The sequence below is a fragment of the Lepus europaeus genome, chromosome 1 (genome assembly GCF_033115175.1).
Source record: "Lepus europaeus isolate LE1 chromosome 1, mLepTim1.pri, whole genome shotgun sequence".
In the NCBI taxonomy this organism is placed as follows: domain Eukaryota; kingdom Metazoa; phylum Chordata; class Mammalia; order Lagomorpha; family Leporidae; genus Lepus; species Lepus europaeus.
In genome coordinates, this window is record NC_084827.1 from 124,174,252 (window position 1) to 124,199,410 (window position 25,159).

The following is a 25,159-nucleotide window of genomic DNA, read 5'->3' on the forward strand; positions in this document are numbered from 1 at the left end:
AGGAAATAGTTACTTAACATATTTGTGACTGTTCCACAAACTACCTTTGTAGCCTTGGAGTAAGGCAGTATAACTGAGTTTCAAGCTATTCAACCAGAGTTGAATTTGCTTATTTGTGTATTTTTTATTCACTATAAAACTCTGAGTAATTCTGAGTAATTCTAATCTTCTTCGTCTTTGTTCTGCTTGTTCTGCTTTCTCTTGCAGGGAACAGGCTACACTTTCAAATAAGCTAATAGTATCTTGGTGTTCTAATATATAGATCTACCTATAAAGTGAGAACTGTAACTCTTCTAAAGAGGAGAGAATCAAAACTAGTATATTTTAAAAAGTAAGAATCATTTGGAATCCTTCTATTGTTTCTCTCTCTCTCTTTTTTTTTTTTTTTTTTTAATTTTTGACAGGAAGAGTGGACAGTGAGAGAGAGACAGACAGAGAGAAAGGTCTTCCTTTGCCATTGGTCACCCTCCAATGGCCGCCGCGGCTGGCGCGCTGTGGCCGGCGCACCGTGCCGATCCGATGGCAGGAGCCAGGTGCTTCTCCTGGTCTCCCATGGGGTGCAGGGCCCAAGGACTTGGGCCATCCTCCACTGCACTCCCAGGCCACAGCAGAGAGCTGGCCTGGAAGAGGGGCAACCGGGACAGGATCGGTGCCCCGACCGGGACTAGAACCCGGGGTGCCGGCGCCGCAAGGCACAGGATTAGCCTAGTGAGCCACGGCGCCGGCCTATTGTTTCTCTTAAATTTAGGGCTTTGTTAGAGTGAGGGAGGTATCTAGTTTTCTTATTTCTGAAAAACTGTCAGTCCTTTTCACAACATAGGTGTTTATCCCTTGAGTTCAGAAAATGTATTGAAAAACAGAATTACTGGGAAAGATATTTTGTTGCAAAAGAATTGAAATCCATGCATATGAAGGGAATAATAAAAAATGTTGTGAAAATGTGTATTATGAAAAAAACTGTATGGATTTCAAATTTTTTTTGTCCTCAAATGAACAAGAATACTTCAAAAAGTTTGTGGAAAAATAGAATTAAAAGATAATTTTTTAAATTAAATATTTATTAGAAAGAGACATAACAGATGGAGCTTCTATCCACTGGTTCACTACCTGCAATGGCTGGGACTAAGCCAGGCTAAAGCCAACTGGGAACTGAATCCAGGTTTTCCACAGGGATGGCAAAAACCCAGCTGGGCCATCCATCACTACTGCCTCCCAGTGTCTGTGTTAGCAGGAAGGTGAATCAGGAGATGGAGCCAGGTAACAGATCCAAGCACTCTGATAATAGGATGTGTTTTTTGTCTTTCAAAGGTGTCTTGACCTGTAGGCTAAATGCCCGCCCTATTAAATTTATTTTGGTGTAAAAATATTTTGGTGTATAGCTTTTGTTTCTCATAATTTAAGTTTTCCATGAATTTTTGGAGACACTTTGTATCTTAATTCCATTTTCTGAAAACTTCTTGAGTATCCTCTTACTGTCACTTGGGAATTTTTTTCTCCATGAAGTTGCATCTATTTATAAATTGTGGTATTTCAAACAAAACCTAGACCATTTCTCATCCATTAAAAGCAGATTATACACGTTGCAAATCCATATGTAATTTTATAAGTGTGTAAGAATGATCATGGCATTATGCATCCCTTTAAGCCTGGTGTGCTCTAATTAGGGTCTTCTAGTGAGCTGGACAGTGTCTCCCTGTATGCCAACCACCATTTAGACAGTGTTGTGCCTTATCTCATTTAACACCCCCAAAGAGTTTTAGGAGGTTAGACACATGTAGGTTTGAAACTAATATATAAACAGGTTGCATAGGTAGTATAGATGAATAAGCCCCTGTGCTTGACTCTAGGCTGGGAGTGTTTATCACATCACAAATTGATGTTGAAAACACACACATACTTACACACCACTTAAAACTGTTCTCTAAAAACTATATTCATAGAATAATTAATCTACAACTTCTAAAAATTACAATTTTGCATTTTAGTATATTCTTATTTTGATATTTTATTGTAGTGTCTATTAATGGAACCTTAAATTTTTATTTTTCAAAACTATGTGTTAGATTTATCTGTATTTTCCTATAGTCATTTGTCTAGTACTTCTCATACCAGTGATTTCTCTCTCTCGTTTTTCTTTAGAGGCTTTTTTGTTTTTTTAATTTGAAAGAATTACACAGAGGAAGAATTACAGATGTCTTCCATCTGCAGATTCACCATCCAAATAGCTGCAGTGGCCAAGGCTGAGCCAGACTGAAGCCAGGAGCCAGGAGCTTCATCCGGGTCTCCCATGTGTGTGGGAGGGGCCCAAACACTTGAGCCATCTTCTGCTGCTTTTCCTAGGCCATTATCAGGGAGCTAGATCTGATGTGGAGCAGCCAGGACATGAATCAGCATCCATATGGGATGCTGGTGTCATAGGCAGCAACTTTACCCACTATACCACAATGCTGGCCCCGGGTTTGTCTTTTTTTGAGAAATATAAGATGCTGTGTTAAATTTTTCTTTAGCCAGGGGGCCAGTGTAGTGGTGCAGCAGGGTAAGCCACAGCCCCTGACACCTGCATCCCATATGGGTGCTGGCTCCTGTACCTGCAGCTCTCCTTCCAATCCAGCTCCCTGTTGATAGGCCTGTGAAGGCAGCAGAAGGTGGTCTAAGTGCTTGGGCCCCTGCCACCCATGTGGGAGACCTGGTTGAATTCCAGTCTCCCAGCAGTTGGAAGATCTGAGACTGTTTCTCCTTCTCTCTGAAACTCTGCCTTTCAAATGAATAAATAAATCTTTAAGAAAATAAATTTAAAAGCAATTTATTTAATCATACATTATATAACCACATCAAAAATTTATATTGATAAGCCTGAAACATTTAATGAGTATCTTTTTCAAAATGAGGTATTGACACTCATCTGTCTGGCCATTGCCTTTCTTTTTTAGTGAGGAAATCTTACAGGCACAGCCATAAAGTTGAGTTGATGTTTGAATTTTGTCTTATGTATGTGCTACCCTTTTAATAACTTTGAGGTGTTTTCTGATGTACACTAACTTACCCAACTGTATTCTTAAAATTCATACAAGAATGTGTGGGAAAATGTAAGTTAATTTCAATTCCATAACTTGATACACTAATCTTAGGTATGATTATGGTAGTGTAGTATGTTAACACATTTTAAAGTCAACATTTATATTATGGTCTCTGAACAGATTTATGAATGATTTATGGTTTCCCAAACCATTACAAATGTATTTAAGAGGATGAGGTGGTATTTCCACAATACTACATTATCTGCTTCTATTTCAGTAATGTTCTTTATTTTAGGGAAATAAATTGTGCAAATAAATCCCATTGTTTCATGTTTCAACATATAACATAGTGTCTTCAAGCAATACCCAAATAATAAAAACAGCTTGTAATTACACTCCAGTGAATACATATTATTTGAAATGAAATCTTTTAAAACTGATTTGTCAGCTTTTTATTGTAAAGTTCTTCAGTTGTTTAAATGTGTATCTCTCCAACATGTTATCAGATGTCTGTACACAGTGAGCTGTTAATGCTTTCAAAATGGTTTATAAGATAAGTTGCTGAGGGTGGTTTATGTAACTGTATTGTCAGTAGCCATGGGTGATGTTTAAACCTTGGTCATTGTCATAGTAAACCTTGTTAGAGAGGAGGAATGACTATGTAAGCTGTGTGCATATCTAAAGCATATGAACACATAGCCTCGCTTTCCTGTTTCCTTGACTGTAAAACTCAAGGCACTTCTCTGAAAGCAGTGTCCTGGGACTCCAGCACTTTCTTTTGTTTCAAGTATACCACCTGCTATGCTCTCAACTGCTTGTTCCAGTAGTTCAAGAGACTGGAAACCCAAGGTGACTTTTAAATAAGAGTATCTAGTATATTAATATATGTAAATATTGAGAAGCTGTTTTGAAAACTAAAAAAGTTTATTAGTAGATTATTCAGGCCAAGCACAGTGTCAGTGGCTCTTTATAGTCATCATTAATTTAATTATACATGAGAAAGAGAGATTTAACTAAGATTAGGCAACAGAACCCTGGGGTCTAGTCTTGGATATATTCTTAAATAAACAGAACTATGGCATAACAAAAGGAATTGTTTGTTTGACAAGCCTAGGTATTATCCATGAAATTAGAGAAATTTAAATTGATTTTAGATCTTTTGTATCTTTAGGTTACCTTGTTGAAATCTGGTGAGGCTAACACCAATCATGAAACTACTTAACACAGGTCACTAAAATCAGTGTTTCTCCCAAATCTTCCAGTCCCTAAACTTTTATCTTAAATTCAACTCCATTTGATAAAACCTTCCTGTGCACTGTTGTCACATAATCTGTTCGTCAGTTTCTGTGAGATGCCATCTGCACAAACATCAGAAATAATGAAAGGAAATCAAGAGCATGTGTATTTCCCCATTTCAACAACATGCGAGGTGGTGTCCCCTCAGTATTGTTTGCTCTGAAGCCAAGAAACCTTTCTCCTTTCTTTCTTTCTTTTTTTTGAGGGGAGGGGAGGGGGAGGTGGATTATTCTATAAAACCCCTTAACTGATCTGTATTATGAATTTATTTGTCCTACAAATTCTAATTGCTTGCTAACTGGAAGGTTTTCTTTCAGGCAGTGTGATAGACAAAGATGAGTACATTTTCATATCCTAAAATAGTTGATGATTTTCCTGTCCATATAGATTTGGCCCTCTTTGAAGGAACACATCATATCTTTCTTAATGTATATCCATTTTCTATTGAATGAGGAGTTGAACAGATGTCCTTGCTGAATTAGCAATGAAAATATTAGTATAATGTTTGGTAAGTTGTACCAATCTATGTAATTTTAAACATGCTTAATATTATTTGATACTTTCAAAATAAGTACTGTCTTTCAAACTACTCTTAGTGCCCAGTTTGCTAGCATGTGTTTTGACATATTATTATATTCAGGCTAACACCATATACATATTTCTGGATATATTCCTTCTCTATACACTCATTATCTAGCCTCATATCTAACATGGTATGGGTTTGCTGAATGATTACTATATCGTGGTTGTAAGTCTTCTCAAGATGTATCTAGAGACCCAATATGGGACATATCCAGGTCTTTAATTCCATATCACACTTATTCAGTGCTTTGAATATGGTAGGTGCTATTTATATTCCTATTTCACTGAAATAAGGGAATTTAGCAACAGGTTATTCCTATAAACCATCAAATATTTAACTGTTTAAAAACTAGGAATTAATATTAAAAGTACTTAAATGTTACAGAATGTTTTCTGTCCTATTAAGTTGATGTATTTTCTCATTATCATTACTGTCTTATTAACTGATACGTTTCTCCTATCCCCTTTTATTGGTAAAAAGAAAAATGACCCAAAGCAATACATGCATATTCGTTGGCACACAGTGACATTTCAGTCTACAGCAGACCACATACACAACAGTGTTCCCATGAGATTGTATTGTCTAGTGGTTCTATAGCTATCCCAGTTGTGTAGGTACACCTGTTGGTGTTCATGCCATGAAAAAATGACCTAGCCATGTGTATCGTTGAATGCATCCTTATTGTTAAGTGATGCATGACTAACTGCTTAGAGTGTTCTTTTAGGGAAATCAAATAGGAACAATGAAAATTTACAGCCTTTAAAAAATTGTTTTAAAAGAAATATCTTCAAAAAGGGAACTAACATACTCTATTACTAGTATGGAAAGTGTCATTCAGTGTTGAAAGTAGGTTATTGTTGCAATCTCTTTTTTGTCCCCTCATTTCTAGCTTCTGTGAGAAAGGGAGGTGGAGCAGCACAAAGAATTAATTGTCCAGTGTTGTTTCTGTGACAGTAGGTCTACGTGAAAAGTGACTGGATCAAAACTTCCTAATTCCAACAACTTCTCATGTATCTCACTCATATCATGAGGATTTCTTAAGTCACATGAGCAAACGCATAAACATTGACTACTCCCAGGCCCGTCTCACTCCAAGAGATGGAAAAGGTAAGCCTGTGGAGAAATACATCTAGTTTGCCGAGGGGTTGATCTCCAGGTCCCAACAATGATGGCCCCAAGTTAAGGATTCTCTGGTGATTGAGATGGGAGAGCTTATGTCAGGTCTCATCTTTCATCTATAAAGTTAAGAAGAACAGTCATTTATGAGACAAATAGTGGGTTTGAGGTGGCAGGGATATCATTGACTCCCCTTATCTAGTTCCTTTATTAATTGTTGGGGAACACTTCAACACTCTGCTAAACCATGTCACCCTGGCCAGGCAATTCTCAAATGGTAAAGGTCATTTTATATATGGATATGAGACATTGTCTCCTATAATTTTTAAATAGCACATTAAAATTTTTCTTTCTCCTTATTCCTGAGTCCCCTAGAAATAAGGTGTTCACTTAACTCGGTGGGTTTTGGTTGTGTGTACTGACAAAAACTGTTTAAGATGCTTAACAGTAGCAGTGAAGAAAGCATACCAAAAACCCTAACATTAACAGAATTTACTTTCAAGTACAGGGACACAGGACGGCCCCCCCACCCCCACCCCGCAATCCCCAAGTCTATTATGTAGTAAATGGTATGTGCTATGGAGAAAGCTAAAACTGGAAAGGGAAACAGTTTGTGCTAGGAGTGAGAAAGGTACAGTGCAGTGGTACAAAAGAGTAATCAGGAGACCTCACCAAAAATTTTTCAAGAGCTGAAGATGGCGAGGGCTAAGCCAGCCCCACAGGGGAAGCATATTTCAGGCAGGAGCGTGAGTGAAAAGACCCCAGGACAGGAGCATGCCCACTGCATTCAAGAATCAACAGAGGCCCTTGGGGCTGGAGCATAGTGAGCAACTGGGAAAGGAGGGGAGATTGTGTAGGATCTTGTAGTCCATTGCAGGCTGATTTTCTAAATAAGATCAGAAGCCATTGGAAGGTTTCTTAGCAAAGAGCAATAGGTTATGACTTGGGTTGTATTTGAATGTCTGCTTACTGTTAAGAAAAAGACTTGGGGTAGAAGTGAGGAGTTGGGAGTAGGGTGATCACCCAGGAGACTAATGGAGTAAAGAGAGTCTAATCCTTGATGGTGGTCTTGGAGGTAGAAATGATCAGGTTCTGGTTGAGAATAGAGCCAATATTTTCTGATAAATTGAATGTGAAATGTGAAAAAGGAGTAAAAGTTTAGGGCGTGGGCAAACTAAAATATGTGATTGTCATTAACTAAGAGGAGAAAGTTGGAGGTAAAACAGGACCAGCAGCCAGGGTAGAAACTTAGTTTTCAATAGGCTAAGTTTGAAATGCCTATTGATTCATATGATGTGAACATAGTAGAGTGCTATGGAAGTTCCTGGAAAATGCACATTTTAAAAAACACGACTTCAAAATTTACTTTGAATTCTGTTTTTCCTGGCTCTTTTTAAAGTATCCTCATGTACAAATATGACATTTGGGAGTTAGTTCCTTGTGGTCCAGGTATGTCCCTGTAGGATTCAAGTGTGTAGATGTTATTGATAGATTTGAGACTATGAGTTCATCCAAGTCCTCCTAGAAAGAAGTCTGGGCACTACAGCATTAGGAAGCTGAGCAGATGGGAAATCACCAAAAGAACTGAGGAAGGAAAAAACAGTTAAAACCAGGAGAGTAGGTGAACTGGGGAAGGAAGTGAAAAATTTCTCGGAGGTGGGAATCATTGCATCAGATGCCACTGGGAGTCAAAACAAGATGAGAACCGAAATCAGCCTTTTTATTTAGCAACTAAATGGTCATTGGAGACTTTTAGAAGCAGTTTTGTTGGAGCAGTCAGTTTCACAGTTGTTTGGAGAAGGTGCCAAAGAAGTAAGAAATTGGAGACTACTGACCATGTTGGAGAAAAATGGGGAATAATTGGGAGTTTTGTTTTTTCTCCTAAGGCAAAATTATAGTGTGTTTATGGTAATGGGAAAGGTGGTAGAGGGGGCAATGAATTATGTAGGGGAGAGAGGCAGTGTCCTTGAGAAGAGCAGTGCTACACCATTGACTGAGGCGGTTTGTAAAGCTCTCTGGACTGCCTTAGACATCTCTGTTCCTGACCAGACCAGAAGCTCTTTGGGAAATATAATATCCAGGACTTGAAACAGTTTTGATGTTCACCTAGTTCTTGAATCTCCCCCTGTAGCCAAAAGGGAGTAGGATCTTGGCCTGTGATTAGAACAGAAGCATTTGGAGAGCAGGCAGAATGCAAGAGCACAGGCCCAGACTGGAGGGGAGACATAGCTGGAGGCTATCTGATTGCGTCCACACCTCTTGAGAAATAGGTTGTTGGCTGAAGTGAGGATGAGGGGACAGATCTATGTGACTCCCTTGTCCCAGCAGAGAACTAGTAATTTGTTTATCAGTGAGCTGAGTTGTCTTACTGGGTGGGCCTTTAGTTTCATAGTTACACATTAATTAATAATCAGCAAGCAGCTGCAGTGGCCCCAGCAGCTGGATGGACTCTTCTTTTCATCAAGTATGGTCTTAGTAGTGGTTAGTTGGTTTGAATCTTGAGCACATTGGTATTTTTTTCCCTTCAAGTGATTTTCCTGAAGTCAGTGAAGAATCTTGATACTAGATTAACTAGATAAATGGAAGTATTGCTGAAAGTTCATGTCTCTTAAAAGTGCTGGAATGAAAGAATAGGTATGCTCGGTTTCCCAGCGAGCTCATCATAGGCTAGTCCAGAAGAGAGAGATGTCTGTTTTAAGTACGGAGGGTTTTGGCCACACTTCAGTGTGTCATGTAGTGGATGACTTCTTGGAACTAGCGAGAGGAAATGAGTCTTGAAAACTGGGAATTCTTTCCCCCAGGCTTGTCCCGTGGATGTGGCAGTCAGAGAACACAGTAACACCAACTGGTTTTACCCAGTCTACTGTCCCTAGACTTCAGTTCTAGGCCTTCCCTCAAGTTTCATTTCTAGAAGACCTGTAGAGCAGTCACAGCTTATGGCCAAGTCTTCTACCTTCCATTGTGTTTTTGTTTCCTTGCTACTGTCCTGACTGCTTTCCAGTGAAAGCTAGTGTGGTGTATCTTTGCTTGTTCTCTCTGAAAACGTGGGCAGAGATAGAGTCCTGAATTTTAAATAACTCAGCTAGTTAATTTTGCTTGGAGTCAAGAGTTAAAACAGTAGGCTGGCGCCGCAGCTCACTAGGCTAATCCTCCACCTGCGGCGCCGGCACCCCGGGTTCTAGTCCCGGTTGGGGAACCGGATTCTGTCCCAGTTGCTCCTCTTCCAGTCCAGCTCTCTGCTGTGGCCCGGGAAGGCAGTGGAGGATGGCCCAAGCACTTGGGCCCTGCACCTGCATGGGAGACCAGGAGGAAGCACCTGGCTCCTGGCTTCGGATCGTCCAGCATGCCGGCCACGGCGGCCATTGGAGGGTGAACCAACGGTAAAGGAAGACCTTTCTCTCTGTCTCTCTCTCTAACTCTGCCTGTCAAAAAAAAAAAAAAAGTTAAAACAGTAAAACTTTTCTTTCCTTAGTGGGTCTTACTGAACAGTCCTTTCGTGGTAACTATTGCACATTTAGACCCAGCAAAACATTCTAGTAGAAATATGGTGACTCTTGTTAGTTACATCAGTCATAACAGTATTCTTTAGCATATTTTACATATAGATAGGCTGATGGTTTCTTTTTCCTCATGTCTGGAGGACATCCTATCTTGATTCTCTGCTTTCCAGCTCTGCTATTGCCTCTTATCTAGTAGGAGCCTTTTCAAGTTACTGTTTTGTCCATATGAAAGACTCCAGTTCATTTTTCACACCACTGTCTTGCTAATCTTCCCGGAGTGTAGACTTTCACCAGGACATTCCCTGCTCACGAGACTGCCGTGGGTGTCTGTTGCTTGCTCGGTGGAAACCAGCTTTGCCTCCTTAAATTGCTGTAGCCTGGCGTCCTGACAGAGCCTCTGGCTCTGGAGCAGCTTCAGGGGCGCTCACTTTGTAGTGAAATACCAGTCACTTGCCAATGGCAGCAGTTCCACCTTTCCCTGGCAAAGATTTCCTTGGATAAGGAGCAGTTGTGACTCACTGAGAACACTTCCTTAATCCCGACTCTTCCAGGCTTTCTGCTCGTAAGATTGCACTTCTGCCGCTCTGATGTTTTTATCATTTATTTTACTGCTAGCAGTTCAAAGTATTGATGCATGTAACCTTGTTGCTGGCCATGTTAAGTTTCAGTCAAACATCAGAAAATGGATTGCTGAAGATTCTTTACTAGGCACGCCAGTATTTTAAACGTGAGTTGATACACTTGGTGCCTCAGGCAGATGGTACATTGCTTCTGTGCCTAAGAGCATTTGGTAGTGCTGAAACAGGCTTCCGTTCAGTCCAAAATAATGCGCTGATGAGTGGGCAACTTTGAGCATCTTGTCTTTTTTTCTTGCTGAATTTGAGTATTTGGAAGTCCTTTCACTTACACATTAACTGTATCTGTGAGCCTTCATAAAATGACGCTGCAGGTATGGGCAAGCATATAGTCAGTTGAGAAGTCTTGTGTGTCAGTTTAGCATATGGAACCACTTGTTTTTGTTTTGTTGTAGCTGTGTATATCTAGAGAGATTAACACATTTAAATGTAGGCACACGACTTTCCAGATTTAAAGTTGTTAGGCTATTAAAAGGGAGGATTTTCAAGTCCTACTGAGGTGAATTTAAAGTATTGAGGTGAATTTAAAGATTTCTGTTTTACCTAATTTATTATTTGAAAGGCAGAGAGACAGCAAGAGCTTCCATCTGCTACTTCATTCCCCAAATGCCTGCAATGACTCAGGCTGGGCTAGGGCTGAAGCCAGGAGCTGAGAACTCAATCCAGGTATCCCACTTGGGTGGCAGGGGCTGGAGTAATTGAGCTGTCACCTGCTGTCTCCCATTGTGTGCATTATCAGGAAACTGGAATCAGGAGCTGAACCTGGACTTGAGTCTTGGCACTTAGTTGTGGGACGCAGGAATCCTAGCTAGCATCTTAACTGCTGCACCAAACATGCACCCCACCAGAGCATTTTAAATCTCATGTACTGACCTCTCCTGTTTCATTTATTCCCCGGGTTAAGACTTTTCTCTCCTTAGGCACTTTGCTTAAACAGCATTTCCTTATGTAAGGCCTGGCTGGAAGGTTGCAATGAATACTATGTCTAAAGTCTGTATTTAGAGAATAGCGTCTCCAGAATCCTATATTTTATTAAATGAAATTAGAAATTGTTTTATATTCCTCTAACTTGTGTCTTGTTAGAGCTGCCCGAGTGATTGGCAAGAGCTACATTTTTTTCTCGTCATGTATTTTCAAAGTAAGGTTAATGGAACTCTGTAGTTTAAATATCGTGGGATGCCAAAAGCCCAGAAGACAAGAACCCTCAAGCAGGGAAATAGCAAAATTCTGTACTCTGGGTTGTGGGATGTGCTGGAGATGGAGGAGGATGATTGGTGTAGTGGTGGTGGGTACTGTACTGGGGAGAAAACATCCAGCCCATTTAAGCTTTGGGCAAGGTTGGAGCTTGGGTTAAAAATGCCATTTTGCCTGCTTTATAATGCTGAGAGGATAAAGAGATCAATAAAGTATCCTCAAATTTTTTAAGTCATATTTGTCTCCATTTTATTAACATTTCCAGGGGAGCCAAGATCACCAAGGGTGGTGGATTTTGGTGGTGAAAATGTTAGTACTGAGTCTATACTGTGATTTTCTTTCTCTGAAATTAAATATATTGTTCACAGGCACTCTGACACATCTCATAGACATACGTGTGGACTGATCTTTGAATAGTTCTCTCCTTTTGGTTTCTATAGCTCTGAACGTGCCTGGAAAACTTAGCTCCTGTTTACAACCAAGTAGTGTGCCCTGTGAGAATGGAACATAAGACCTGTTTAGGAGGATACATATACCCAGAATGACAGGCAACCTTTCTGGAAATCAGTGGCACCAACTTACTCTGCACCGGAGAGAGAAAGCCTCCATTGCAACATCATAGTCTTGCTCAGGAATCTTTAAAATCACCATTTCTAAAATAAAACTTACCATCCAATAAAATTTGTATGATACATCCATGAAAACTAATTACCAAGGGTTATAGCCTGACATTTTGACACTATGGAAAGAAATTCATATGGCAATCACAACTTTTAAAGTTTAGTTGTATTCCCACTCAGCTTATCAAAATAGTTTCTTCATGAGTAAAACATCCCAATACTAATTACTATCTTAGTTCTGACTTCTGGGTCTTTAGAATACTGACCTTTAGAGCCAACATAATGTAATTAATTTAACCACCAGCTGTAATAGTGTGACAAAGCCTTCAAATCTTTTCCATTTGCTATCTTGCTCTGCCACTAGGAACTTTTTTTTTTTCCTGTACATTTCTGGGTCTGATTTTTCTCAATTATACAATTGAACTAAAAACAATGAATAACAGTGCAGAAATGTAGTGAGGAAGAACTCTATTTAGTGATAAAACTGTGCAGTGTAAAGAGCCTGGACCGATTTTTTTAAGCAGTAAAATATAACATGACTTTAAATAGTATGGGTAATTATACACCTGAGTGCAACATGAAGCTTCACTGTTAGGACGTTGTTTTTGCTTATGCTAATAGGTTGTGTCGCATCTTTTTTTGTTGTTTTTTGTTTGTTTGTTTTGTCTCTGGGCTCTGAAGATTGAAGTTTACTATTGCTGAGAAGGACATAAGTGAGTATATTTCTTTTTAAAAATTTAACAGTGCCAACAATAGATAACGCATTTATGTAAGGATGTTACAACTAGGCAGTGTAGCTGCCTTAATATTCTTCTAGGATTTTACACTTGAGAGCTGGTCTGGCCTAATCATTTCTAGATAATTCTCCCCAGACATAAAGAGTGAAGGAGTTAAATCAATTTAGAAGCATCCTGGGTATGGTGGAAATAAACATGCACATTCTACTCAAGAGAAAGTCACACATTTCCTGGTCTTTAAGTATTTCTTTTAGTTCTGTATTTCCTGTAGACCAACAGTAAGATGTTTTCATTTTTCTTTTTTATTTTTTCCAGAAGAGGTGTGGTGGAAGGGTCTGCCAGAACCAGAGGCTAAGCACACAGCAGTATAAAAAAAATTATTTATTCCAGCTTCCAGAATTCCTCCTCTTCAGCCTTTCCTGTTCGTTGGAATAATGAAGCTGTTAAACAGTGGTGTAAAGAAGTTCCATCCAGTGGTTGAAGCTCAGTAGAAATCAAGGAAGTAGGCTGTGTAGCTCACGTAGACCGTCTGTACTCGAGTCCTTCCCAGGCTCACTAAGGGGGAGAGGGGACACAGAGTTTTCAAAATTTGCTTGTAGCAGATACGATTATCTTCCAATGAATATCTTCATGAAACTGGATTTAAATAATTACATGTTAAATAAAATATGTAGGTATTAAGTTAACTTCCTCCTGGGGCTACTCAGGGTTTATTTTTGTAGCCTTTAGAGGGGACAGAAACAAGGAGGCTACATTTTTACTGACTGTGCTAGGCATTCTGGAAAACTCCAGGTAATAGAAACATTTTATTTTCTATTTTCGTTCCAAAGTAAATGCAGTATTAAATGAGCAAGTTTAGGTAAATGCTTAGTGACGTGCCAAAAAGCTTACACATATACTTGCTTAACAGAGCTTTCCTTCTGGAATTAATGAAATTCTAACCACAAAGAGGTGTTAGAAATTAATTCAAGAGCTGTATTTGAAAGCCTGAAGACTCTCCCCTCTCCTTTATTCACCATCCCTACCCTTCCTGCCCATCCCTACCCTTCTCTCTGCACCCTTGCCCCCTGGTGAGCACCTAGTTGAGTAGTTGTGCTTTGAAACTCAGTGTGAGAGGGAGGTTTTGTGGATCTCTTAAATCACAACACAAAACAGCTCACCACCACCATCACCACCACTATCACCATGCAGTAGCTTTTGATCATGTCTCTTGAATTGGTCAGTGCTCCCAACTGGACAAGAAAAACAAATATACAGGGAATGTATTTTTTTGTTTGTTTGTTTAATCTTGCATATCTTGTCCTTGATGCTTTGCATGGATCAAAGTTGCTTTGGCGTCTCTGCCCCCATCAGAACTGTGGTTGTCTGGGGTTTAAGAGATCCCATAGCATAAATCTCCACTAGATGTCAGTGTGTCACTAAATGAAACTGGTTCAGCATGCGCTCCAGAACTGTTTTTGAAATCTATTGGAAAGGTAAATTCCAATTTTATATTTTCCAACCAGAATGATGGATATAGATGTGTTTTTGTGGTACATGTTAGTAATAAGTGGTATTTGTCCTCATGTTTAAAAAACACATTATCTTTCATCTGAGGATTTCAAAATGCTTACCTCCAAGGGTACTTCAGCAGGTTCATGGAAAAATGGAATTAATTAGCAGATAATGTGCATTTTCCATGAACTTTTTTCAAGGTCCCTCCTGAATTCTAGTCATTTGCCATAATATTCCAAAAGACATGAAATGCAAATATGGCCTTCAGTTTCCAGTAGAGTAACAGGAATTGCATGGGGTCACAGTGATTGGCCCAAGGCCACATAGTCACAGTGAAAGGAACTGGACTGGAACTTTGTGATTGCAGAACATACTGTGCCTCATCCACACCGCCGTTGCTTTGGTATCTGAAGTGCATTTAGATGCAGAATCCCTTTGGAGAAGTCTGCCGTATGTATTAATGACCTTCCCTATAAAACAAGCTCATAGGAGTGAAATAATTAAGAGCCATTAAGTTAGTAAAGTTAGCATGGGAATGTTTCTATCAGAAAAACCTAAATTTTATTACTGCACAAACAGATGCTAAACAACAATCGAAAGCACTTCAAAAAGTTCATGGAAAAGTATATATTCAATTTCTTATGGATTTTTTGAAGTCTCATATTTTCATGTATGCTATTTTTGGAATGGTGAACTCAAGCCAGCATGAACCTCATCTTAGTTCATTTTCAAGTGCAAAAGGGAAGAAAGGAAGAAGTAATCTGGAATGAAAAATGGGAACTGAAAAATTTGAGGATTTTGGTACAGATTCTACATTGTAGGTTTCACACTGTGTAGTTTTCTTAAAGAGAAGTCTACATATAATTCTGTATCATAGGATTTAAATGGTGATTTTTCCCTAGATTATATACACAGGTTCCAGGTCTATCATATTTGTGGGTAAAGATTAAAAGAGTGAACAGAAAAGAGGTTAGGCTGGTGGGATTATGATAAATGTAATTCCTCCTTTATGTGGTAATATTGTTCTATAATAAATAAAGAGAAAGAATGTTTCCTCCTTTATTGTTCATGTTGTAAAAATTTGCCACAGTCTCAAGCTTAAGGAGAGCTCATTGACATCCATGAAAACAATTGTAATTCAGGATGGGCTTAATGTTTGGCTTGTTTACCAATGTTTCCCATTAAATCATAAAAATCAAGGTTAAGCTGGCAAAAGTACATGGTCAGATTTTCAAACTGCAATGTAAATTTTAAGTGAAGATAATTGATTACTTAAATCCTAGCAGGCAATTTGCTGTGGTATTTAGTGTATTACTGGTGTTAAGTGAATATTGATAAATAAGTTTTAAAATATAGCTCTATTTAACTTGTGTTTTTATTTCAATGGAGTATAAAGTTAGAAGAGTTACCAGTTAAGTTCAACAGAGTGTCAAAGTAAAACATTAAAATGCTGTTGTTTTTGCATGTTTGAACCTAGTTTTGATTCAGAACTTGTATATAGCAAATCATGCATGTGTCAAACAGATATAAAATAACATTCTGTATATATATATAAAGGAATTATATGTCTCAAGCAAATAATAACAGTGTAGCCACCTTGAATTATGTGTGAAAATTTCATGGCCAATAAAACACTGATCAGTGATTATCAGTTGGGGAAGCTGGGCATGTCTATTAAAATTCACTAGAAAACGCTTCTAAAATTATGTATGTTCTCTTGCCACCATTCCTATCGTCTAGGCATGATGTTTGGAAACCTGCATTTTCGAACCTATGAGTCAGAACTTTTTAGGGTATTGTGAAGTTCTGATGCACACCGGACCTTACAGACACACATCACACTTCCTATATACTTACTTAAGTTCACTTGTGAACTCGTGAAGCCACTAAATGTTATTTGCTAGAACTTATGGAATACTGGGCTCATACTGGTTGCTCTGAAGTTACCAAATCTGGGTGGTAAGTCAGTGGAGTTAAATTCTTCATTCAGCCAACTTAAATAATAAAGGAAAGGAATCCAAGTGGAAGACCAAGAATAGAGCAGCCTACCTCAGATCTGATTTGTAGAGTATTAAAAATGAGCCCCGCAAAACCTTTATTTATTCTGCCAGTTTCTCACTTTGCCTAGAATTTCACCATTAGGTTCTTTGGCTTAAAATACAGCTATCTCCAGAAATCTCTTATTATGTTGATATTACGGGAATCAGTAACACATTGCATTTTTGTCATTGACTAGTCACTAAAGTTCATTAGGTCATAACAATCACTCTCCCTTCCCACACCTGCTTGAAGAAGTCACTGGCTAAATGGGGATTTGTATAGAGAGATGTCAAGAGAAGCCCTGAGCACTGGAGCACTGCTTGAGAGGACAGGCTGCTAGGAAACTGATTTCTCATGGGAAAACACCCATTACCTCCCCACTCCCTGCAGAAGAACGGGGGATCCACAGCTTCCAGCTTCCAGCTTGAACTCAGAGGGATTCCCTGGATCTTTCTAAACTGTAGACACTGATTCTGTAGGATTGGGGTAGGAAAACCTGCATGTCTAAAGGAGCTCCCAGCTGAAGTCCATGCTGTTAATGTGGAGGGATAGACTTAATCTTCACTCATCTATGGCAAGTCCTGACCGCAGCACCTGGGAGTCTTTTAGATCAGTAGTTCTAGGGTGTGGGTGAGGCTAAGAATCACCTGGAGAGCCTGTTAAAGCAGATTACTGGGCCCCATCTGAGAGCTCGTGATTTACCAGGTGAGGGCTACATACTTGCATTGCTGACTGCTGTGCCGGGTCCGGATTTGGAGCAGCCTTGCTTTCGACAGCACATGCCCACGCCTTCTCTCCGACTCTGGCAGAGCAGCCGGCATCTTGACTTAGGTTGTGGGTGCTTCCTGACAAGCTGCAAAGGTGAGACCAACATCCTCATTTTCGCTAAACAGACCAGCCAGCAGAACTCTTCATTCCTGCTCACAGTATGGTCTTCCTTTGTAATTGCAGTCACACACAGGAAGGTCAAGATTGTGTATAGATGGCTGGCATACATCAGGAAATGAATTCTGTAGGTGCTGGACTTCAGCATCATCTAGATCATTGCTTTCTGGTTGTGGTGGGTTGGATTGTTTTCCTTCTGCAGCTTGTGTAGAGACATTTAGTAAGCATTAGCTGTGATACTGTTTTATTAAGAGGCAGAGTGAGTGAGCTTCCACTTGCTGCAAAGCCTGCCATGGCCAGGGCTGGGTCAGGCTGAAGGCAGTAGCTGGGAACTCGACACAGGTCTTCCATGGGGGTGTAGGAACCCCAGTACTTGAGCTGCTGCCTCCAAGGTCTGCATTAGCAAGAAGTTGAAGTCAAATGGTGGAGGTGGCATCGAAACCAGAAAAAGGAAATGAGAGTCCTAACCGCTAGGCCAGATGCCTGCCCAGTGATACTATTTTAAGTGCTGTGGGCTTTTTTTGGCAAAGTGTTTTCAAAACTTTGATAGAAATATCTTAAGAGTTTGTAAATGTATTGAAAACACATCCATAGGCAACTGGGGAAATTTCTTAAATTTTATTTTTTTCTCCTAGAACACTGTTTATTCTTGTTAAAGGATAAAGATGGAACTAAACAGGAAAGTTTTAACTTAAACTAAGGTAGTCAACATTTTTAGTCTTTATTATTTTTGCAGTAGTTTAAGACAAAGCTTCCTCAGATTTTTTTTTTTTTTTTTTTTTTGACAGAGTGGACAGAGAGAGAGACAGAGAGAAAGGTCTTCCTTTTCCGTTGGTTCACCTTCTAATGGCCGCCGCGGCTGGCGTGCTGTAGTCGGCACACCGCACTGATCCGAAGGCAGGAGCCAGGTGCTTCTCCTGGTCTCCCATGGGGTGCAGGGCCCAAGCACTTGGGCCATCCTCCACTGCACTCCTGGGCCATAGCAGAGAGCTGGCCTGGAAGAGGAACAACCGGGACTAGAACCCAGTGTGCCGGCGCTACTAGGCAGAGGATTAGCCTGTTGAGCCATGGCGCCAGCCTCCTCAGATTTTTATATCTTAACAATTCTCTTTATAAATCAGTTCTCTTTTATTCCATGTCTGAATATATGATGATGATGATAAAATAGGGTTGGAGTTCACTATCACAGCAATATTTGATAGTCTTCAGTTTATGAATTAAAATAATTTGCCTTGTAGGTTAAATATTATGTTTATAAATACATTTTAAAATATATTAAAATAAGGTTATTTTATTTTTACAATCAGTTTTACCCTTTCCATTAATGTGTAGCCATCCTATTTGAGCTCTAGTATGCTGTGATTTGTCAACGTTCCCTCTGTGGGCATGCAATGAAGAACATTAGCTTCCCTTGTGGGAGACTTGTGAGAGAACCGTGAAGTGTGTAAAGCACCCCATACCCCAGCTGAGTAGTACAAATGGAAACAGCTGAGCAGCCTGAGTTTCATAACAACATGTCCCATATGAAAACTACAATAATAGGATTCAGCAACTATTGCTTGCTAGAGGCTGACCTACTTAGCAATGCTATTCTGAACAGATCTATCCAAAGCACACTTCCTTTTTTCTTTTCCTCCTATACTATAGAAACCTCTAGGTTATCTGGCATAGTGGTGGTTCTCTTAGTTTTCACTCCTCGTTCAGTCACATTACATACTGTTCCATCATTATAAAAGGTTTTTAGGGGCTGGCATGGGGGGTGCAGTGGGTTAAGCTGCTTGTGAGCGCTGGTTCAAGTCCCAGCTGCTCCAGTGTGGATCCAGCTCCCTGATAATGCACCTGGGAGAGCACAGAAGATGGTCCAGGTGCTTGGGTTCCTGCCCCTCACGTAAGAGACAAAGATGGAGTTTCAGGCTCCTAACTTCAGCTTTGCCCAGCCCTGTCATGGCCTTTTGGGAGGTGAATCAGCAGATGGAAGATAACTCTCTCTCTATAATCCAAACAAGTAGATTAATCTTTTTAAAATTTATTTTTAAAATTAGGAAACCCCTCCATCCTACCAATTCCCTCAGTCCGTTTTCTTGTATTATATGTTGTAACCAGGATCTTTGACTCATAGAAATCACTCAGTGTACTTTGAGGGTGTGGTTTCCTTCCTGTTTCTCTTCCCTGCTCAGACTCCAGAGGCACCTGAGCATAGGACCAAGGCCTACTCTTCAGTGTATGTATCCCCAGGGCCCAGCACAGAGTCTAACTTGGTACTAGCTCAGTAAATACTTGCTGGTTATTTGCTGCTAAAGACTTCCTGATACACATGTCTAACAGGTTTATTTCCCTATACCATCAGCCTTGGGGGCAAGACAGAAATTGTATAATAGGGTTGGGTATTTGACCTTGAGATTAAGAGGACTATCAAAACACCTCTGTCTCACATTTGAGTTCCTGGGTTCAATTCCTGGCTCTAGCTCTTGTGTCCAGCCCGTTCTAATGCAGGTCCTCCATGGTAGTGGTGATGGCCCAAGTTGATTGGTTCCTGCCGCCCATGTGGGAGAGAGTTGTGTTCCTGGCCTCCTCCTTACGGGTACTTGGGACATGAACTAGAAAGTGTAAATAAATCTCTCTCCCTCCCTCTCCTCCCCCTTCTCCATTCCATACTTCCCCTTCCTCCTTCCATTTGCCTCTTAAATAAATTAAAAGCTTTTTTGGAGTGTGCATTAAATAGTTACATTGTGCTAAACCCCCTCAACATTTCTCCCACTTACTCCAACAGAGGAGGAGTACTAAGAGAAGTCTCCCAACTTCTGCCCCCTTCCGTGATGACATGGCTGCCTTGGCTCCCTCTGCCTTCCTAGCACAGCCTTGCAAACTCATGGCTGTTGGTGCCGGCCTCGCTCCCTGTGTCCCGGGTGCTCTTGCTTCACTCAGGTGATGGGGGTTAGACTAGAAGTGGTCTCACTGGAAACAAGGTTTCATTTTGCAGTGTCCAATAGCTAACTTGATGGCTGGCACATTTGTGTACCAGGAACTCCAGTATCATCCCTTCTCCCAGGACACTTTAACCCCTCAGCACCCATCTCCCAGGGGCTATTGAATCACACTGTTTCTAGTGCCCTTGAAGATGTCCTTTGAGTTGGTAGTCATGGCTCTCAGCCTGACCCAGCCTAACACTCCCCTTCCACTCTGTGTCCTATCTTTCCCTCCATGTTCTGGAACTCCTGTCAAGCCAGCCAGCTGTCTCCTATGCCCTGGCAGGATTTCCTGTGGGAGAAAGGAAGGGGATATTTTTTTCCCAAAAAAGCTTTTGTTCATATTTTTTTTTTGGGGGAGGGGAGGTAAAATAGCAAGGTTTATTAGGAAGGGACATCTGTAAGGATGGATGGGCACCTCTCCCGACAGAGCCTGAGTTGTTATTTATTAAATACATAGAAGCAAACTTTGCACATCAAATTTTTTCTACATTTAGTATTATTATTTCATTGTAGATACAAAATGCATTTTAAGTTTTATGAGTTTGAAATAAAAGAACATAGGTTAACCAGTTCTTATAGTATCTTGAACCATTTGTACAGTTGAAAGTTGTGTTTGTGTCCAATAGCACAACATTATTTCAGGCTAACTGCTCTTAAGATCTGGAACAATGTAACATTTTTGTCCACTGGGTTTTTAATCTAATTCCTATATTTTTATGGTATTTAACATTTTATTTCAGAATAACTTTAAATTTACAAAACAAAAATTGTGGCATAGTAAATATAAATAATTCCCTTACCCCCTCACCCCACTTCCTACATTATTAGCATCACATATTAGTATATTTGTCAAACTAATGACCCATGTTTGGCTTCCTTTATTTTATCCAAATTCCTGTCTCTCCTGTCCCTACTGCCAGCCTCTAGTAACCCGCATTCTGTTTTCAGATCGACTTTTTGGTTTTGTTTGTTGTTTGTTGCTAACTACCACATATGAGGGACAACATACAGAATTTGTTTTTCTCTGTCTGGCTTATTTCACTGCAAATGACAGAATTTCATTGTTTTTGTGGCTGAATCATATTCCATTATGTAAACACACATATGACACATTTTCTTTATCCATTTATCTTCTGATACACATCTTGGTGAATTCCATATTTTGGATGTTGTGAACAATGCTGTGATAAACATGGTGGATCAGCTGTCTGATAAGTTTCCTGCCTTTTGGGTATGTCCCCAGTAGTGGGATTGCTGGATCATTGGCAGGTCTATTTCTAGTTTTTAAAGAAATTTCCATAATGTTTTCCACAGTGGCTGCACTAATTTACATTCCCACCAACAGCTTTCTCCACACCCTCACCAGCATTTGTTACTCTCTTTTTGAAAACAAAAAAGGTGAAGTGATAGTTCATTGTGATTTTGATTTGCATTTTCTAGCTTGCTAGCAATATTGAGCATTTCTTTTTTTTAAAGATTTACTTATTTACTTAAATTGCAAAATTACAGAGGAGCAAAGGCAGAGAGAGGGAGAGAGTCGGAGAGTCTTCCATCCGCTGGTTCACTCCCCAAATTGCCGCATCAGCCGTAGTTGGGCCTATCCAGAGCCAGGAGCCAGGAGCATCTTCCAGGTCTCCCATGAGGGTGCAGGAGCCCAAGGACTTGGATCATCTTCTACTGCTTTCCCAGGCCATAGCAGAGAGCTGGATTGGAAGTGGAGCATCTAGGACTCGAACCGGCGTCCATATGGGATGCTGGCACTGCAGGCAGTGGCTTTACCCACTGTGTCACAGCATCAGCTCCGAGCACTTTTTTCATATATGTCATCCATTTGTATTTATGCTTTTAAGAACTGTTGAGGTCTTTGACCATTTCTTTTTCTTTTTCTTTTTTCTTTTTTTTAGATTATTTAATTGAAAGGTAGAATTATAGAGAGAGGAAGAAACAGAGAGAGATCTTCCATCTGCTGGTTCATTCCCCAAATGGCCATAAAGGCCAGTGCTGGGCCACTCCAAAGCCAGGAACCAGAAGCTTCATCCAGGTCTCCCATGTTGGTAGCAGAGGCCCAAGCACTTGACCATCTTCTGCTGCTTTCCCAGGCACATTAGTAAGGGAGCTGGATCAGAAGTGGAGTAGCTGGGACATGAAATGGTGCCGGTATTGGATGCTGGCATTGCAGGTGGTGGCTTAACCCACTAAACCACAATCCTGGCCCTTTGCACATTTCTTAATTGGATTGGTTTTTTGTGTGTGTATGTATTTTTAAAGATTTTTAAAATTTATTTGAAAGGGTTACAATGAAATAGAAGAGAGATTTTCTATCTGCTGTCAGAGAAAAGAGAGATTTTGCATCCACTGTTCATTCCCCAAAAGGCTGCAATGGCCAGGGCTGGGCCAGGCTGAAGCCAGAGCCTGAAACTTCATCTGGGTCTCTCACATGGGTGGCAGGGGCCCCAGCACTGGGGCTGTCTTAATGCTACTTTCCCAGTAGGGAAAGTAGGGAGCTGAATGGGCAGTGGAGCCTCTGGTCTTCAAACTGGCACTCATATGTGAGGCCAGCATCTCAATGACAGCTCCACAGTGCAGGCTCCTGAATTGCTTGGGATTTTTGTTGAGATTCTGAGTTGCTGATATATTCTGGATATTAATCCTTGTTCAAATAGGTAGCTTGCAAATATTTTCTTCCATTCTGTCAGATGTCTCTTCACGCTATTGCTTGTTTCCTTTGCTGTACAGAAGTTTCTCAATTTGGTATATTACCATTTGTCTAGTGTTGCACTGTTACCTGAGCTTTTGGGGGTCTTATCCAAGAAATCATCACTTTACCAATGTCTTGAAGTGTTTCTGCTACATTTTCTTCTAACAGTTTCACAGTTTCATGTTTTACATTTCTGTCTTTGATCCATGTTGAGTTGACTTTTGTATGTGGGAAGAGGTAAAAGATCTAATTTCATTCTTCATGTGTATATCCAATATGCCAGCACCATTTATTGAAAAAGGCCCTCCTTTCTCCAATGTGTGTTCTTGGGTATATATAACACTGTCATCCACCTAACTAGATTTGTTAAATCTTTATTTTTATGTTCAGTAGAGAGAGAATGTGATTTTGTTTTGTTTTTTACAGTTGATGAGAAGCAGACAATAGGTGAAACTGATGTTATAGTAAGACTGGATATGAAGGGGGGCATTTAACAGTGTGCTCTCTCCACAGCATGCAAGCTGTTTAACCTCGGCTAAATTACTTAACTTCTCTGTGGCTTCAATTTTTCAGCTAAAAAATGCAAATAGCTATAGTGTTTATTTCTTAGTCACTATAAGGATCAAATGAGATAATGGTTGTTTAAAAAGTATGCTAATCCTCTGCTTGTGGCGCTGGCACCCCAGGTTCTAGTCCCAGTCGGGGCGCTGGATTCTGTCCCGGTTACCCCTCTTCCAGGCCAGCTCTCTGCTGTTGCCCGGGAGTGCAGTGGAGGATGGCCCAAGTCCTTGGGCCCTGCACCCGCATGGGAGACCAGGAGAAAGCATCTGGCTCCTGGCTTCAGATCAGTGCAGCAGGCCGGCCGCGGCAGCCATTTGGGAGGTGAACCAATGGAAAAGGAAGACCTTTCTCTCTGTCTCTCTCTCTCTTGTCTAACTCTGCCTGTCCAAAAAAAAAAAAAAAAAAAAAAAAAGTATGCAATATCAAACAGCTACTTAAAGTCTTTATCTTCAGAAAGACTTTTCACAATTCCCTAGGTAATCTGACTAGTCTACTTTTTCTTTCTTTTATCTCATGACTAACTAAAACTATTCTACTTCATCACATCTGGCTTATGTCTTTGACATAAACTATTCCAACCATAGATCAAATGTTTTACAAAATGCTACCAAAAGGCCAGCGCCATGGCTCACTAGGCTAATCCTCCATCTGCAGCACCAGCACCCTGGATTCTAGTCCTGGTCAGGGCACCGGATTCTGTCCCGGTTGCCCCTCTTCCAGGCCAGCTCTCTGCTGTGGCCCGGGAGTGCAGTGGAGGATGGCCCAAGTGCTTGGGCCCTGCACCCACATGGGCGACCAGGAGAAGCACCTGGCTCCTGGCTTCGGATCAGTGTGGTGTGCTGGCTCAGCGTGCCGGCTGCAGCGGCCATTGTGGGGTAAACCAATGGAAAAGGAAGACCTTTCTCTCTGTCTGTCTCTCTCTCTCACTATCCACTCTGCCTGTAAAAAAAAAAAAAAAAAAAAAAAAAAAAAGCTACCAAAGATGGAAGTATGGAAGTGTAAAGCAAGCATTTAACTTGTGTCAGGAAAAGCTTGTCTTGACATAGGAAAAGGATCGTGCCTCTGACTGAATCCTGTTCTTTTTTTTTTTTTTAATCTTTTAGTACAGCTTATGGGTTACAATGGCTTTCCCCCCTCTAACTTCCCTCCCACCCGCAACCCTCCTCTTTCCCACTCGCTCTCCCCTTCCATTCACATCAAGATTCATTTTCAATTTTCTTTAAATACAGAAAATCGGTTTAGTATATATGAAGATTTCAACAGTTTGCCCTCACATAGCAACACAAAGTGAAAAAATACTGTTGGAGTACTAGTTATAGCATTAAATAACAGTGTACAGCACATTAATGACAGAGATCCTACATAATTTTTTTTTAAATTAATTAATTTTCTATGCCATTTCCAATTTAACACCAAGGTGTTTTTTTTTTTTTTTCATTTTCAATTATCTTTATATACAGGAGATCGATTCAGTATATACTAAGTAAAGATTTCATCAGTTTGCACCCACACAGAAACACAAAGTGTAAAAATACTGTTTCAGTACTAGCTATATCATTACTTCACATTGGACAGCCCATTAAGGACAGATCAGTACCTTTCTCTGAATCCTGTTCTTATAATGACCTCATGAAGCTTTCTTGTGTTTGGCAACTGTTTGAACAAATCTGTTGATCACCATTAAGTCCTGAATATGGCTAGTGCTTTTGAGAACAGACCTTCAAAACACATAAAAATGGATGTGTCCCTGGGCCTATGGCATGCTGTTTTTTTTTTTTTTTTTCCTACTGATTCTAAGGTTGCCACTGCTGGTT

The 25,159-nt window shown here is 40.3% G+C and overlaps 1 long non-coding RNA gene across 1 annotated transcript; it reads left to right on the top strand.

Moving 5' to 3' along the window:
• Nucleotides 1–4,519: 4,519 nt before the first annotated feature.
• LOC133757820 (uncharacterized) lies at nt 4,520–15,877 on the top strand. Its single transcript, XR_009865736.1, has 3 exons — nt 4,520–4,821; nt 12,643–12,674; nt 13,014–15,877. It is a non-coding gene; the product is annotated as an uncharacterized LOC133757820 (long non-coding RNA).
• The last annotated feature ends 9,282 nt before the right edge of the window (nt 15,878–25,159 follow it).